General features: G+C 47.6%; 1 protein-coding gene across 6 annotated transcripts in view; it reads right to left on the minus strand.

Annotated features, from left to right (window-relative positions):
- CSGALNACT1 (chondroitin sulfate N-acetylgalactosaminyltransferase 1) overlaps window positions 1–15209 on the minus strand; it is a 420793-nt gene that overhangs the window by 148935 nt on the left and 256649 nt on the right. The window lies entirely within an intron of this gene.

Genomic DNA, 15209 nt, shown 5'->3' on the forward strand with positions numbered 1-15209 from the left:
AAAAAAAAAAAAAGATTGTATGCGGACTGAACATGGATGACAAGTGAGAAAAAAATCATTCCACTCTCCTGGATGAGAAGGGGACCGAATTTTCATATGCCACTGTGACCCCAGCCTCAGGCTGAATTACCTCAACTTAAAGGGATTGTCCATTGAAAATAAATGATCACGTATTCACAGGATAGGAGATAACTTGTTGGTCAGTCAGGGTCTGACTACCAGGACCTGCACCGATTGGCAGAACAAGGTCCTTTTATCCCTATTAGAATGGAACAGCCATGTGCATGATCAACCGCTGCTCCAGTCATTCTCTATGGGGCTGCCGAGTACTGTGATCGGCTTTTTCCAGCAGCCCATAGAGAATGAAAGGAGCAGAAGCAGATTCTGCCAATTTGTCTGCAGTCAGACCTCAAGTTTAGAAATCCTACAGATAAGTGATAAAGTGGTTGCCTGGAACAAGTTTTACTTAGCTGGTTATAACTGCTGAAAACAAGTAGAGTCTGTGTGTTCACAACACTGTCCTTGAGTGGTGAATGTTTAGGGTCAAAGGTCACACTCTAAAAACAGGCCCACCCAACAAGCATCAAAGCAGTTGTCTCATCACAGACATAAGTGGCAAATAATGAGCCGACTATGCAATCACTCAAAAAAAAGAGGAGCAAGGTAGCGCACAGCGCCACGGACACCTTGTTGGAAGGCGTGGCAACCGGATTCATGACAATAGGACATTAGTGGCATATTCTAGAGCTGTGCCACCAATGGCTGTGATGAGATAATCCAATATATAATCAATAACTTAGGATCCAACAGTTTTATTAAGAATACAGAATAGCACAGGTAAAAAAATGTGTTTCACATCAGATTGGTGAATGTGACCATAATATAAAACTGTATAGTAAAAGGGAATCTGTCAGTAGGATCTACCCCCCTAATTTGTCTATATGGGGATGCAAGTCATAGGAAGCTGAATAAAATGATACCCTGATATCTGTGATCCGATGTCTTATTCCAGAGAAATCCACGTTTTTCTTATATGTAAGTGAGCTGTTCAGGACTATGGGCGGGACATAGATCTGCATGAGAATCTGCCTACAGAGATTATTTTAAAGGGGTTGTGCAGGACTATAACGTTGGTATCCTATCTTTATATCTTTATCAGTCATCAATGCCTGATCGGTGGGTATGCGACACCCGGCACCCCCGCCAATCAGCTGTCCCTGGTGTTGCCAATGGCAGCAGCTGGAACTGCTCAGTTCGACTCTATACTGGCCACGGCAGGACACTGCAAATCCAAAACCTATTCAAATTAATAGGGGGCGAATGTGCAGTACCCAGCCGCAGCCACTATTCAGTCGATGGAGCTGGGCTGTGCAGAGGACACCTGCAGATGTGTCAGTTATAGTCACACACAGCTCTGCAATAAGATTACTTCAGTTTCCTATGTGTTCATATAGGCAGCTTACAAGGGTTGATCCCACTGACAGACCCCCGTTAAATACTTTTTCCTATAATTATTGTATAGCGGAAAGCTTAAAATATTTACTATATACCTATAATGCTTTAATCCCTTCCTAACATCAAGATCTCAGCGTGTGGTCACTGAATCAGAACCTTAATCATTTACTATCTGAGGATATAAATCTGATCCGTCATGTGATGGTAACATAGGTGCAAAACGCAACTCTGACAACTGTATATTCACAAGCGTAAAACGAGCATTTAGCACTTGATTCCCTGACAATAAGAAGTGACTGAAAACGACAAAAAAAAATGGGGCAGTTCAGAGTTGACAGTTCCTTTAGATTGGTCTTGTGATTCTATAACTTTCTGTAACTTTAGGAGATGTGAGGGTAGAAAAAACGTTTTTATTCACACCGCTGGTGAAATTAATTTTCCAGTGTTCTCGATTAAAGAACAAAACTGCAATAAGCTTCTAACAACTGTCAAACACGACGGCTTTTTCTAAACCATCACTTCTCTCCGCCTGATAAAAATCTGCCGCGCTCAACTCCACATTTCAAGTCGATGTTCGCTGCAGCTTTTTTCTCTCTCCCAGAGAACAGCAATATTATTCTATTAGAAGAAAAGAAGTAAATGGAACTGCGGCACCAGCCAAAGTACTTTCATGTAAGTAATTCTACCTATAGTGGCAGGAAGTATAGCGAGGCTGTATTCAACAATATCGTATTCAGCAACTTAAATTAAGAAGGACGGTTGAAATTAACTCGGAGAATATATTGGATATACACCTGCAATGGACGAGAATGAAATCTTTTTTTTTTCCCCTCTTGTTGCTGTGTGAGACTTTAATTGAATTAGATATCCATTACAGAAAGGTTTTTAAATTGCAGTTCCTCCTGGGTATTGGAGAATTGGATAATACAAGCACTTTAGACAGCAATGTTATATATCAATTTCTGTCACATGAAACAAATGTGAACGGGACAGATATAAATAATGTTCTTTCTTAGATTGATAAACACAGATATATATTGATATACACAGGTAGAAGGCGATAGACTGGGCTTTTCTTTTATATAAATTAGAATACCTTCTTTCTATTATATGGAGTGTAACTACTTTTGAATGTGTTTGGAAAAATGTGGTAAAGCCTGTTATGGGGATTACAAGTCCACAAACATGGGACCCATGGACTGTCCAGGGAGGTCTCCGACTGGGTCGGTCCATGGAGAAAACCCTCGCCCCCTTCTCAATTTTTAAAAAAAATATTTTTTTTCTCCTATCCTTTTACTTTCTTATCTCTTTTCTAGAGCCATTTATATAAAAGGTGGATGACTCCTTTGTGTTGCTTACTTCCCTTTTGTCAACCTAATTCTTCATCTTCTGTGTGTTATTGTTCCCTTGTTTCATCTGTTATGGAAACATGAATTAAAAATCGTGAACTAAAAAAATAAAAGGCTCTATTGTTATATTATTTATTTATTTTACTCATTTATATAGCGCCATTAATTCCACAGCGCTTTACAGACATTATGGGCACTGTCCCCATTGGGGTTCACAATCTACATTCCCTATCAGTATGTCTTTGGAGTGTGGAAGGAAACCGGAGAACCCGGAGGAAATCCACGCAAACATGGGGAGAACATACAAACTCCTTGCAAATGTTGTCCATGGTGGGATTTGCACTGCAAGGCTGCAGTAGTAACCACTGATTACTGAGCGAAGCTACCAAGGATTCTAGTCGTACTAACCAAATATCCTGAAGACTGTAAAAACGAAAGTTTCAATCAAATTGGAGAAAATCATAAAAGCCAAGATTGCCTTTTCTTGCCGGATCCGTTAGAAATAGACGACAACGGATGCTGCGTTAATGGATCCGTTGCCCATTGACTCCAATGTTAAAGAGGTTGTCCACTACTATATAAAATGCCCTAATGTACAGTATTTAAACTGTGGAGAGAAGTGTTTTTTATAATTACCTTGTGTTATCTTTATTGCCTATGAGCAGCGCTATCACTGGCCGCTCACAGGCATCACGTGACCCCCGGCTGCAGCCGACTCTGACATCCGCTGATGTCACGTCAAGTTCCGGCTGCAGCCAGGCGTGACCCAGTGACACGCTTCCCCCTGATTGATGGGCAGTGGGCAGGGTTTCACCGCACGTCAAAGCCCATCATCCACCTCACACTTTCCATCTCCTCCATTCATAAGGAAAGTGCGATGTGGATTCTGGGCTGTGACTGCAGCCGGGGGCCACATGATGCCTGTGAGCGGTCAGCAATAGCACCGCTCACAGAAAATAAAAGTTCACACAAGGTATTTACAAAAACACTTATCTCCACCATTTAAATACATTGGGGCATTTTATATAGTAGTGGACAAACTCTTTAAAAGATGGATCAGGCAGAGATTAATTAGTGAATAACGGACTAAAAAGTTGTGTCAGAACAACTTTTTTCCTAACGAATTTCTGCTGGATCCGTTCTAACAGATCATTTCTGGACATGTGAACGCAGCCTTAACCTGCTGCCAGGTAGTCCTATGTATTCATGAGCTCTGTATAACCCACCACAGATTGGCAGCTTTCTGTGTTCACTGTGTATACTGTGGCACGAAATCCTGCCAACTACGCCAAAGCTGACTCGCCCCCTGGGCCGTGGGGCACTCGGATCCGGGCAATAGGGAACGATGGGAGTAGTAGTGGCAACCCGGTTCCGTGGCTCAGGGTGGTCAGGCCAGTGGTAGTCCGTTATATTGATTATGTCCGACTACGCCACCCGTGGATTGCGGTTATTAGGAACCGCCGCTGCATGCAGACCGCTGGGGCTGATGAGGTGTGCAGCTATGGTAGTGTGACTCCCCACGGGAAGAGTGCGGCCCCAGGGCAGTATAGTGGATGGTGGGAGTGATGGTAGTGCTGGAGGAGCAAGGAGCACACAGACAACAGGTTGCAGTCCAGGGTCTTTACTAAACAGGTAAACTGACCCACAAACAGTCCCAGCTAGGAGGGGACCTGGATGTCTGAGAGCAACGGGGAAATTGGCCCTGGTCAGGGTGAGGGTGTAGGCCTACCGTGCTTTCTGCGCTCCTTCTGACTATCTCCTCCTGATAGGATAACAGCCCACGTTTCCGAGCTTTCCGTGCTTTCTCGCCTGTATGGCCTGCGACGTGGGTTCCTTTCTGCTCCCAGCCTTGTACGGCTTTACTGGTCCCTTCGGTTGTGGCAGGGCCTCCAGGCTTCTTAGGCCAAGGAATGTACAGTCCCTTCCGGACTGGTTATCTGCTGGAGGATGTAGAATCCTTCCAGCCTCAGACACCAAAGTCTGGTAAAATTAAGTCTTTTCTCTGCCAAGACAGGCTCTCTTCGCCTCTTGTCTCTGGCTTGTGGCTCTCCTCCTGCACACTTCCTCTTAGGTGCAATCAACTTTCTGTCCCTGCTCCACTCTGGGACACGTCTCAGAGCTGAGACAGGCAATCCAGTTCTCTCTAACCCTGCCCTCAGTACCAGCTTTTATAGGGGCAGCCTGCTCCCCCTACTGGCCTGAGACAGGAGGCATTGCATGCTAATGTTCCCCTAACCAGAGAACCTCCCCCTTGCTCTCAGACACAGCTTTATTACACTTGTGGCATCCAGGTAGGGTGACACATTCCCCCCTAGTGAAATTTAGTACTCCGGGACTAAACAATAAACAAAGACAATATGCATAACAATAAAACATTAATAGACAGACGGCGCACAAATTGAGTTCTTTAGGTCACAGTGTGGCCTGTGACCGGGTGTCCATATCACCAAAACAAAGGGGAGCCTTAACCAGGTGGGGGTCTGTCCTACCCCAAGTCCTTCACAGTCTTAGTTCATTCCTGGGTTAGGCTCAGAATGCAGTCCACACAAGGTCCCGGTTATAAAAAGTCCATAACCTGTGAGTCCTTACGGTAGCTGCAAGAAACTGAAACACACTATCAATAAACATGCAGGTAACTTTGGCAACAGGGTTATTTACAATCTTATTGCACACTATATTCTCCAGCGAGCGGGTATCTGCCCCTTTGTGCTCCTGGTTGACCTCCTTAACCCACTGTCTGGTGGTGGACCAACCTGACTTTCCCCACTAGCGTTAGGGGTACAGCTACCAGCTGGGTGTACAGGTAGGGCAGGCAGCTGTCTGCGGGTTCTTTGGCTTACCGCAGGCATGGCAGGCTCACTGTCAGCAGAGGGTTGACTCTCCTGGGCTGCTGGTACAGGCTCTTCTGCCTCTGGAACCGCTTGCTCCTCTTCACCTTCCGGCTCTGGTGTTGGTTGTTGCTGTGCCGGTTGCAGGAAATGCAGGACGGGTACCACTATAGCATCATTTATGCGAGTCCAGGACTGAGGGAACTCTCCGAGAACGGTGCTGATCATTTCTTCCTTGTCCTCTGCGGGTTCAAGGTCACTCTGATCCTCTTCTGCACTACGGAGTTGCTCGGGGCACCTTTTGAGGTGGTCTCTGGAGACGACACTAGTGGTTTCTCCTCCGTCCTTGGTGATTATGCACACCTTTGGGTTGTCGTGGTCAGACTGCAGTACGGTGTAGGGTTCCCTTTCCCACTGGTCGTCCAACTTATGTAGCCTTCTCTTCCGCTTTAGGACTTGCTCACCAGGTTCTAGGGGACCAGCAGGGGCGTGTTGGTTGAAGAGTTTTTCTTGCCTCTCTCTCACCTGGGCCAGGCTCTTCTCCACACTCTCCTGTACCTTCTTGTACTGCAGTTGCCTTTCGGTATCCCAGTCCGCATCCGGGGAGGTGTCCTCAGGTATTAGGACTCCCATCTCCAGGTCTACGGGCAGCTTACCTGGTCTAGCTCGCATCAGGTAAGCCGGGGTGCAGTTTGTAGCATTCACCGGGATATTGTTGTACATGTCTACCAGGTCCGGCAATTTTTCTGGCCACAGGCTGCGTTCCTCCAGGGGCAACGTCTTCAGGAGATCAATGACTATATTGTTCATCTTCTCACACATCCCATTGGTTTGGGGGTGGTAAGGCGTTGTACGAATCTTCTTACAGCCATAGAGGTTGCAGAACTCCTGGAAGATTTCAGCTTCAAACGCTGGACCCTGGTCTGTCAGGACCTGTTCCGGATACCTGTGTGGACGGCAGAAATATTGCTGGAAGGCTCTGGCCGCTGTTTGGGCTGTCAAATCCTTTACCGGGACCACCACTAGAAAACGGGAATAGTGGTCCACGATTGTCAGGGCATAGATGTATCCAGACCGGCTTGGAGCCAATTTGACGTGGTCCAGAGCTACCAGCTCAAGAGGCTGCGTGGTGACGATGGGCCTCAAGGGTGTCTTCTGGCTGGTGCGGTCCTTCCTCCTCAGGTGACAAGGGCCACAGTCTCTGCACCACTTTTCTACTGCTCCTCTCATGCCGACCCAAAAGAACCTTCCTCTTAGTAGGAACTCCAGTTTCTTCCAACCGAAGTGTCCCGCTCTGTCATGGTAAGCTCCCAGGACCATAGCTGCATCTCGCCTTGGGACCACGACTTGCCAGGTCAGCTCGTGCGTCCGGTGGTTGACAATCCTTCTGCACAACTTGCCTTCGTAGAGGAACAGCTTGCTCTTCTCCTTCCATAGCTGCTTGGCTTCCTCTGGGGCATCTGGATCTAGGCGGGCGTCTTCCCGGGTCAGCAGATCTTTCACCAGGCGGACAGCAGGGTCACTATCTTGGGTTTCGGCCCAGCTGTGGTGAGGTAGGGGATTCATCATCACAGTTGTTAGATCCTCCTCCTTCACGCGGTGAGAGTGTTGAGCGGCTCCATACCGGTGAAACGCGGGGAGTTCTACCTCTTCCAGCTCTTCTGGGTCTTCGTCACCTTCAGGTAAGTGAGGCATTCTTGATAGGGCGTCCGCGTTGGCATTGGTTTTGCCTGCCCGGTACTTGATCACGAAGTCATAGTTGGAGAGACGGGCCATCCACCGCTGTTCCAGGGCACCCAGTCTTGCATTATCCAGGTGTGTCAACGGGTTGTTGTCCGTGTACACGGTGAACTTTGCGGAGGCCAGGTAATGCTTGAAGCGTTCCGTCACGGCCCACACCACCGCCAAGAATTCTAGCTTGAAGGAGCTGTAATTCTCCGGGTTCCTCTCAGTGGGCCTCAGCTTCCGGCTGGCGTATGCGATCACCCGTTCTCTGCCCTGTTGGTTTTGGGACAGTACGGCTCCCAGTCCCACATTACTGGCGTCAGTGTGGAGAATGAAAGGCTGGCCGTAATCAGGGTAGGCCAGGATCTCATCCCCAGTGAGGGCCAACTTTAGCTGGCGGAAGGACTCTTCTTCCGGTTTATCCCACTTGAAGGGTGGCTTTTGACTTCTGGACTTAGACTGTCCGATCAGGAGGTCCTGCATAGGAACTGCCATCTTAGTGAACCCGGGGATGAACCTTCGGTAGTAGCCTACCAACCCGAGAAACTGTCTCACCTCTTTGATGTTCGAGGGGCTTGGCCAGCTCTTGATTGCCGTGACCTTGTCAGGGTCGGGGGCCACTCCTTCCGCGCTTACCACGTGCCCTAGGTACTGGACCTTTGGTTTCAGCAGGTGACACTTCGATGGTTTTACCTTCAGGCCATAGCCTGCCAGGGCTTCGAACACCTCGGCCAGGTGCTTTAGGTGGTCCTCGTAGGTTTTCGAATAGACTATCACGTCGTCCAGGTAAAGGAGGACCGTCTCGAAGTTTCGGTGCCCTAGACAGCATTCCATCAGCCGCTGGAAGGTCCCTGGTGCGTTGCAGAGCCCGAAAGGCATACAGTTGAATTCGCTCAGTCCCATCGGGGTGGTGAAGGCGGTCTTCTCCTTGTCAGCCTCTGCCACAGGAACCTGCCAGTACCCGCTAGTAAGGTCCAAAGTAGAAAAGAAGTTAGCAGATTTTAGTGCGGCTAAAGACTCTTCTATTCTAGGCAGCGGATATGCGTCTTTGTGAGTGATACGGTTGATTTGTCTATAGTCCACGCACATTCTCATGGTGCCGTCTTTCTTTTTGACCAGAACCAAAGGGGCTGCCCAGGGGCTACAGCTGTCTCTAATAACCCCAGCTTCTTTCATCTCTCTTAGCATGCCCTTTGCGTTCTGATAATGTGCAGGGGGTACAGGTCGGTGTCTTTCTTTTATTGGTGGGTGGCTCCCTGTGGGGATGTGGTGTTCTATCCCTTTTACTCTGCCGAAGTCTAGCGGGTGCTTACTAAAGACTCTCTCGTACTCCTGTACCACCCGGTAGACTCCTTGTTTTTGGTGCAGGGGAGTGGAGTCAGCACCCACGTGGAGTTTCTGGCACCAATCCTCTTTTTGTTTCTGGGAGCCATTACCCTCCGCCTGAGGAGATGGAGGCAAGGGTTCCACGGCCCTGATAGCTTGGTGTTCGACAACAAACAGTTTGGCGAGTGTAGCGTACCTGGGTAAGTGTACTTCCCTCTCCCCAATGTTGAGGATGCGGACGGGCACCCTCCCATGACAGACATCAACCACCCCCCGGGCTGTCAAAATGGTGGGCCTGCTGTCTGAGTACACGGGTTCTACCATGGCTTGGTAGTCTCTACCTCTCAACCCGATTGCAGTCCGACACCAGATCATCATTTCACTTTTGGGAGGTATGGAAATGGGGAATGGATCACTGAGTCTTATGCTACCGATCTCACCACCAGACAGTTCTACCTGCTGCCGTCTCATCAGGGCTTTTATCTCCTTGTTGAGGACTCTCTTTTGGCTGGAACTAGCATTCACCGCCACCTGTTGTAGAATTACAATTACCTCTGAAAGACAATTTTCAATTATGTTAGTACCCACAGTTATTTTAGGGTGACTTTCATGACGGTCAATGTCCACAATAATCACTCCCTGTGCCGGCAGTTCAACTTTACCAATTTTTATGGTCATCTCCTTGAACCCCATCTGCGGCACGGGTAAGCCATTACTGTCGATGATGCTCAAGTTACTGTCTGGATACCGTGTGATATCAGCATCAGTCCAATACTGCTTAAAAAGTACATAAGGGATTGTGGTTACTTGCGACCCAGTATCCAGCAAGGCGCTCATGGGGATACCGTCCAGCACCACGGGTAAAACCGGGCGACCCCCCAACGTACTTATCACGCCAATTATAAGGGCCTGGTGATTTTATGCCTGGGGGTCGGCCCTCTGCCCCAGGTTGGACCCGTTTAAATTACAGTACCTGGAAATGTGTCCGGGCTGGTTGCAACGACGGCAAATGGGCTGTCCATCCTCTGCGTAGCGGTCTGTGGGCCTCCCTCGGAACGACGGGATCCTCCTCTGTCGACGCCACGGGACATCCTCCGGACTTGAAGCCAGCTCGATGGGTCTTGATAGGTCCACTTGCAACGCCTGGACGGTCCTGGTCAACGCCGCGACGCTCCTGGTTAGCTCCTGGACTTGGTGGTGCAGGCCTTTCGACGGGGCTTGGTTCAGGGCCTGTGCATCAGCCTCCACGGAGTCCATAGAGGAGGGCGCCGCCTCCTGGTGGTAGGTGATAGCAGGGCGCTGGGGGTTTATAGCGCCACTGGTTGCAGATTCACGGAGCACCCTTATGGCCCTGTCCTTAAATTGGGCAAAGGTCAGGTCGGGGTTCTGAAAGAACATGAGGCGCAGTTGGGCCCTGTGGGCGCTAGACAGCAGACCCTCTATGAATTGTTCTGTTAGCAGTCTATCCGTTTCCTGCACACTGCCAGGGTCAGTTTGTTGAATAGCCCTCAAGGCTTCCTGCAGATTTAGGGCATAGTCTCTGATGCTGTCCTGTGCCCGCTGCTTACATCCATAGAACCTCATTTTAATTTCAGCGGAGGTACCCCGCAGCCAGGCCAGAATACCCTTCACAGTCCTTTTCTCCTCAGTGGGCCATGATTTTACCTCCCGCTGGGCTGCGCCAGTTAACTGCCCTGTTAATATGCTGACCTTCTGTTCCTCTGTTAGGGGGTAAACGTGGAACAAACTGTATAGCCTTTCCTTGAAGTCAGTTAGGGCATGGGGCTCCCCTGAGTATTTGGGCAGCCAGGCCGCTCCAGGGATGTAGGGCAGGGAAAAGGGCATCACCGCTGCTGCAGCTGCGTTGGTGGTAGTGGGGGCCTCTGTGTCCGACATCTTCCTCCCCCCTAGTCAAGCGTGGCCTACCTTCCGACGATCCTCTTCTGTAGGCCGCGGCTCCGCTGCTGCTGCTATGGACGAGGACCTGGCGTCGCGTCCTGATGACGTCAGCGTCGCTCTCTCTCCCTTCCAGGACCTTGCGCAGCGTCGGTGCGTGGGGCGGAGCTTCGGATCTCGCGCGGTTTTGACGTCCACGCCCCTCTTCTTCCCGCGCGGCGTCCTGAAGATGGCGTCCGATGGCGGGAAACAGCTGCGGATGGCGGGAAGACGGCGGGAAACGGTCCAAGATGGCGTCTGATGGCGGGAATCTGCTCCGGATGGCGGGAAACGACTCCGGACGGCGGGAAACTTCGCCACAGGTAAGTTACAAAAGTCTTTTTCAGGCACGCAGTACCCGGTGGTTGCGGGCACGAAATCCTGCCAACTACGCCAAAGCTGACTCGCCCCCTGGGCCGTGGGGCACTCGGATCCGGGCAATAGGGAACGATGGGAGTAGTAGTGGCAACCCGGTTCCGTGGCTCAGGGTGGTCAGGCCAGTGGTAGTCCGTTATATTGATTATGTCCGACTACGCCACCCGTGGATTACGGTTATTAGGAACCGCCGCTGCATGCAGACCGCTGGGGCTGATGAGGTGTGCAGCTATGGTAGTGTGACTCCCCACGGGAAGAGTGCGGCCCCAGGGCAGTATAGTGGATGGTGGGAGTGATGGTAGTGCTGGAGGAGCAAGGAGCACACAGACAACAGGTTGCAGTCCAGGGTCTTTACTAAACAGGTAAACTGACCCACAAACAGTCCCAGCTAGGAGGGGACCTGGATGTCTGAGAGCAACGGGGAAATTGGCCCTGGTCAGGGTGAGGGTGTAGGCCTACCGTGCTTTCTGCGCTCCTTCTGACTATCTCCTCCTGATAGGATAACAGCCCACGTTTCCGAGCTTTCCGTGCTTTCTCACCTGTATGGCCTGCGACGTGGGTTCCTTTCTGCTCCCAGCCTTGTACGGCTTTACTGGTCCCTTCGGTTGTGGCAGGGCCTCCAGGCTTCTTAGGCCAAGGAATGTACAGTCCCTTGCGGACTGGTTATCTGCTGGAGGATGTAGAATCCTTCCAGCCTCAGACACCAAAGTCTGGTAAAATTAAGTCTTTTCTCTGCCAAGACAGGCTCTCTTTGCCTCTTGTCTCTGGCTTGTGGCTCTCCTCCTGCCACACTTCCTCTTAGGTGCAATCAACTTTCTGTCCCTGCTCCACTCTGGGACACGTCTCAGAGCTGAGACAGGCAATCCAGTTCTCTCTAACCCTGCCCTCAGTACCAGCTTTTATAGGGGCAGCCTGCTCCCCCTACTGGCCTGAGACAGGAGGCATTGCATGCTAATGTTCCCCTAACCAGAGAACCTCCCCCTTGCTCTCAGACACAGCTTTATTACACTTGTGGCATCCAGGTAGGGTGACACATATGCACCCTAAAAAAACTATTTTCAATTCAAGGTAAAAGAACCAATAAATAAATAAGGTTTGGAAATGAAAAGATGCTGCAAAATTCCCTGCAAAATCATTATAGATTTACATACGTCCCTTACGTATTCTTAAACTGTCTGGAATTAAGCCTAATTGAGTTGGACAGGTTCCATGTAGTGAAGCAAGAGACGGTCGCTGTGCTCATGTTTAATATAAAGGTGAAGTGCTCCGATTTAATCTAAACTCTTCCAAAAACTCAGTTGAGATGAAAAACTATGGGATCTGATCCATAAGAATAAAAGCTAAAAAAAAAAACTGTATAACAACAACTGCTCCATTTTTTTGATTATCAAAGATATTAGACAGCGCAAATTAAAAAAATAAAACCTTTATCCTGTAGGTCCTCTGATGTTCAATTTATACAATCCAGTCAGGTTATGTTCCAGTCACTTGTGGATCTGCATGACCCCTCCTCAAGTTAGGATGTCTTCCTCTACCAGATTATAAGGCAATTCAGAATTAAAAATTGACTTTGAGTAATTATTCTAGATGCCAACCATCAAAATTTCTGGAACCTATAGGCAGTGAATTGTGGCCTATAGTATCCATTATAGTGACAAAGTCTAGACTAAGGGTTCATTTATATTAGTTAATGTGCGGCCATTAACAACTGCCAATCAGCAATTTTTTTTTGCTATTCGGCATTCGTTTAATAGTCTGTTTAGACCGGCAGATTGCATTACCAATGTCATTGTTCTCGGCAGCATGAGTTCTGTTTACACTAAACGATGCACCACCGAGAACAATGAACTTTTGTGCAGCACAATAAATAATTTCAGGGGAGCAAGTGGTGATTGGCAGCCTATTTACACTGCAAGATTAACATGAATTGTGCAACCTCGTTCAAGATAACCTTGCAGTGTAAATGCTCCTCAAATCAACATAATCCAACCAATAGAACTGAAAACAATATATGTGACTGATGAATGTGCTGTATTTATACACCCAGCAAAACCACACATTTGTCAAGAACCATGACCTCATGCACGGACTATATGGGTCTCTATCACAAAAGTCTGTGCGATCATGCATGCCTCCCCTTCAAAATATGGGGGCATATACATTGGAACCATTGGCCAACACACAAGAGGTGTGCGTGCAGGTGTCGTACATAAAGACTTAGAGTACATTCATCAGGGGCATCTTTTATGTCAACCTCCCATAGAGTAAATGCTGCAGATAAATATCATTGAATAAATGATGAACTTAAGCCGAATGTTCAAAAATCCATAAATCGTCTCTTCAGAAAGGAAGAGTACTAAAACTCTAGAGCCACCAATGGGAAGTAGCAATCCTAATAGTCAATATCGACTCTCTAATGAGCCTTGTCACATGACTTAGGATAAAAGTCAAAACCAGAATCTCAATTTGACACAGTTTCAGGGTAGTGCCCCTCAACAGTGCAAAGTGTGAGATCTGGTTTGGCTGGGTGAGAGGCGTCTGACCTGGATCCAAGGGGGAACGTTTCTCCTTGCGGAGAGTGACATGTCAAGCCTGAGTACTTTTAAGCTGCAATTCTTAAAACACAATGTCTGCAAATTGAGATTCTGGTTTTGGATTTTATCTTAAGTCATGTGAGAAGGCTCGTTAGAGAGTCGATATTGACTTTTAGGATTGCTATTTCCTATAGGTGGCACTAGCGTTCTAGTCCTCTTCCTCTCTGAAGAGACAATTTGCATTTACACTGTGGATATTCTTCGCAGCATTTGCATGGAAATCCTTAAAATCTCATACACAATGCTCTAACGGTAATATGCAAACTATCCATACGGAAAACTTGGAAGAAAAATCTACATACAATTATTTTCTCTTTTGAAGTTGTGAAATATCAAAAATTTATGAAACCAATAAATACAAATTTTTGTTCAGTTATAAACAACCTTTTGACATTTATATGAGTGCCTGTTTTTCACATGTAGAATATTGACTCGCATGTAAAATGTATGAAAACAGAACAGATGACAAACCGTTAGTTTCAATGTTTGTGGGTAAAAATGGTTCATGTAGTTAAAGCTCCGAGTACTTTGACAAAATTATCTTCTTTGCTTGTAAGATGTTCTCAATATGACAGCTTTGAATCAAGCTAAAAACTCTTAATATAATAATCTTCTTTTAGCAGAAATCCCAACACAGCACTTATGTTTACCAGCATTTTATATGAGCAAACAGATTGGAAATTAAAGAGCAAAAAATAATGTAAATGCTGAACTTCCCTAAATAATATTTGTACTCGACATACCAAAGTAAAGCACCATATAATCAGGTTACTGCATGAAGGTACATTTACTGCATACAGATACCAAGATTTAAAGGGAACCTGTCAGGAGATTCATGCTGCCTCAGCCAGATACCAGACACTGGCTGCGTTGTTGCCACCATGTTCTACTCTCAAATGTTATCATATTTCAGAGAAAAAAAAAACTTGACAGAGCATTATCCGCATCAGATGACTAGTTCAAGTCCCTGGTGGCGTTTTTGCACCCCGTTCTCCTAGACTGCAATAACACAGTGTCTAATTCAATGCACAAATCTCCTTGTCGGCTCCCCTTTAAAAGTGGAGTAAGGCCTCTTTCCAACGTCCATGTTTCCAGTACGTGTGGTATCCGTTTTTTCCCACGGATAACACATGTACGCATTATAACCTATGGTTATTTTAGTGATGAGCGAGTATGTTTTGTTAACCCTTTTGCAGAGTATGCTCGGGCGAGCACCAAGTAGTTACAACTGCTCGGTGATATGTTTGAATCGCTCCTGTGTGTATGATTTGCAACTGTTTGACAGCTTTAATACATGTGAGGGATGTCTATTTCTTACACATTCCTCACATGTATTAAAACTGTCAAACAGTTGCAAATCATGCACACGGGAGTGATTCAACCAAATCACCGAGCAGCTGTAACTACTCGGTGCTCGGCCGGAGCATACTCGCCGAAAGGGTAAACAGAAAATACTCGCTCATCACTAGTTATAATGTTTTTACATGTACCGTGTGTCCTTGCGAAACACACAGACATGTCCATTTTTTCCCGGCAGCACAGATGACAAGGGCCAATACAAGTCTATGAGTCCATGAAAACCACGTACAGCACATGGATGGTATCCCTGTGTCATCAGAGTG

This window comes from Phyllobates terribilis, unplaced genomic scaffold, assembly GCF_046119375.1.
Source record: "Phyllobates terribilis strain yellow unplaced genomic scaffold, ASM4611937v1 Scaffold_1__5_contigs__length_1240528914, whole genome shotgun sequence".
Classification (NCBI taxonomy): Eukaryota; Metazoa; Chordata; class Amphibia; order Anura; family Dendrobatidae; genus Phyllobates; species Phyllobates terribilis.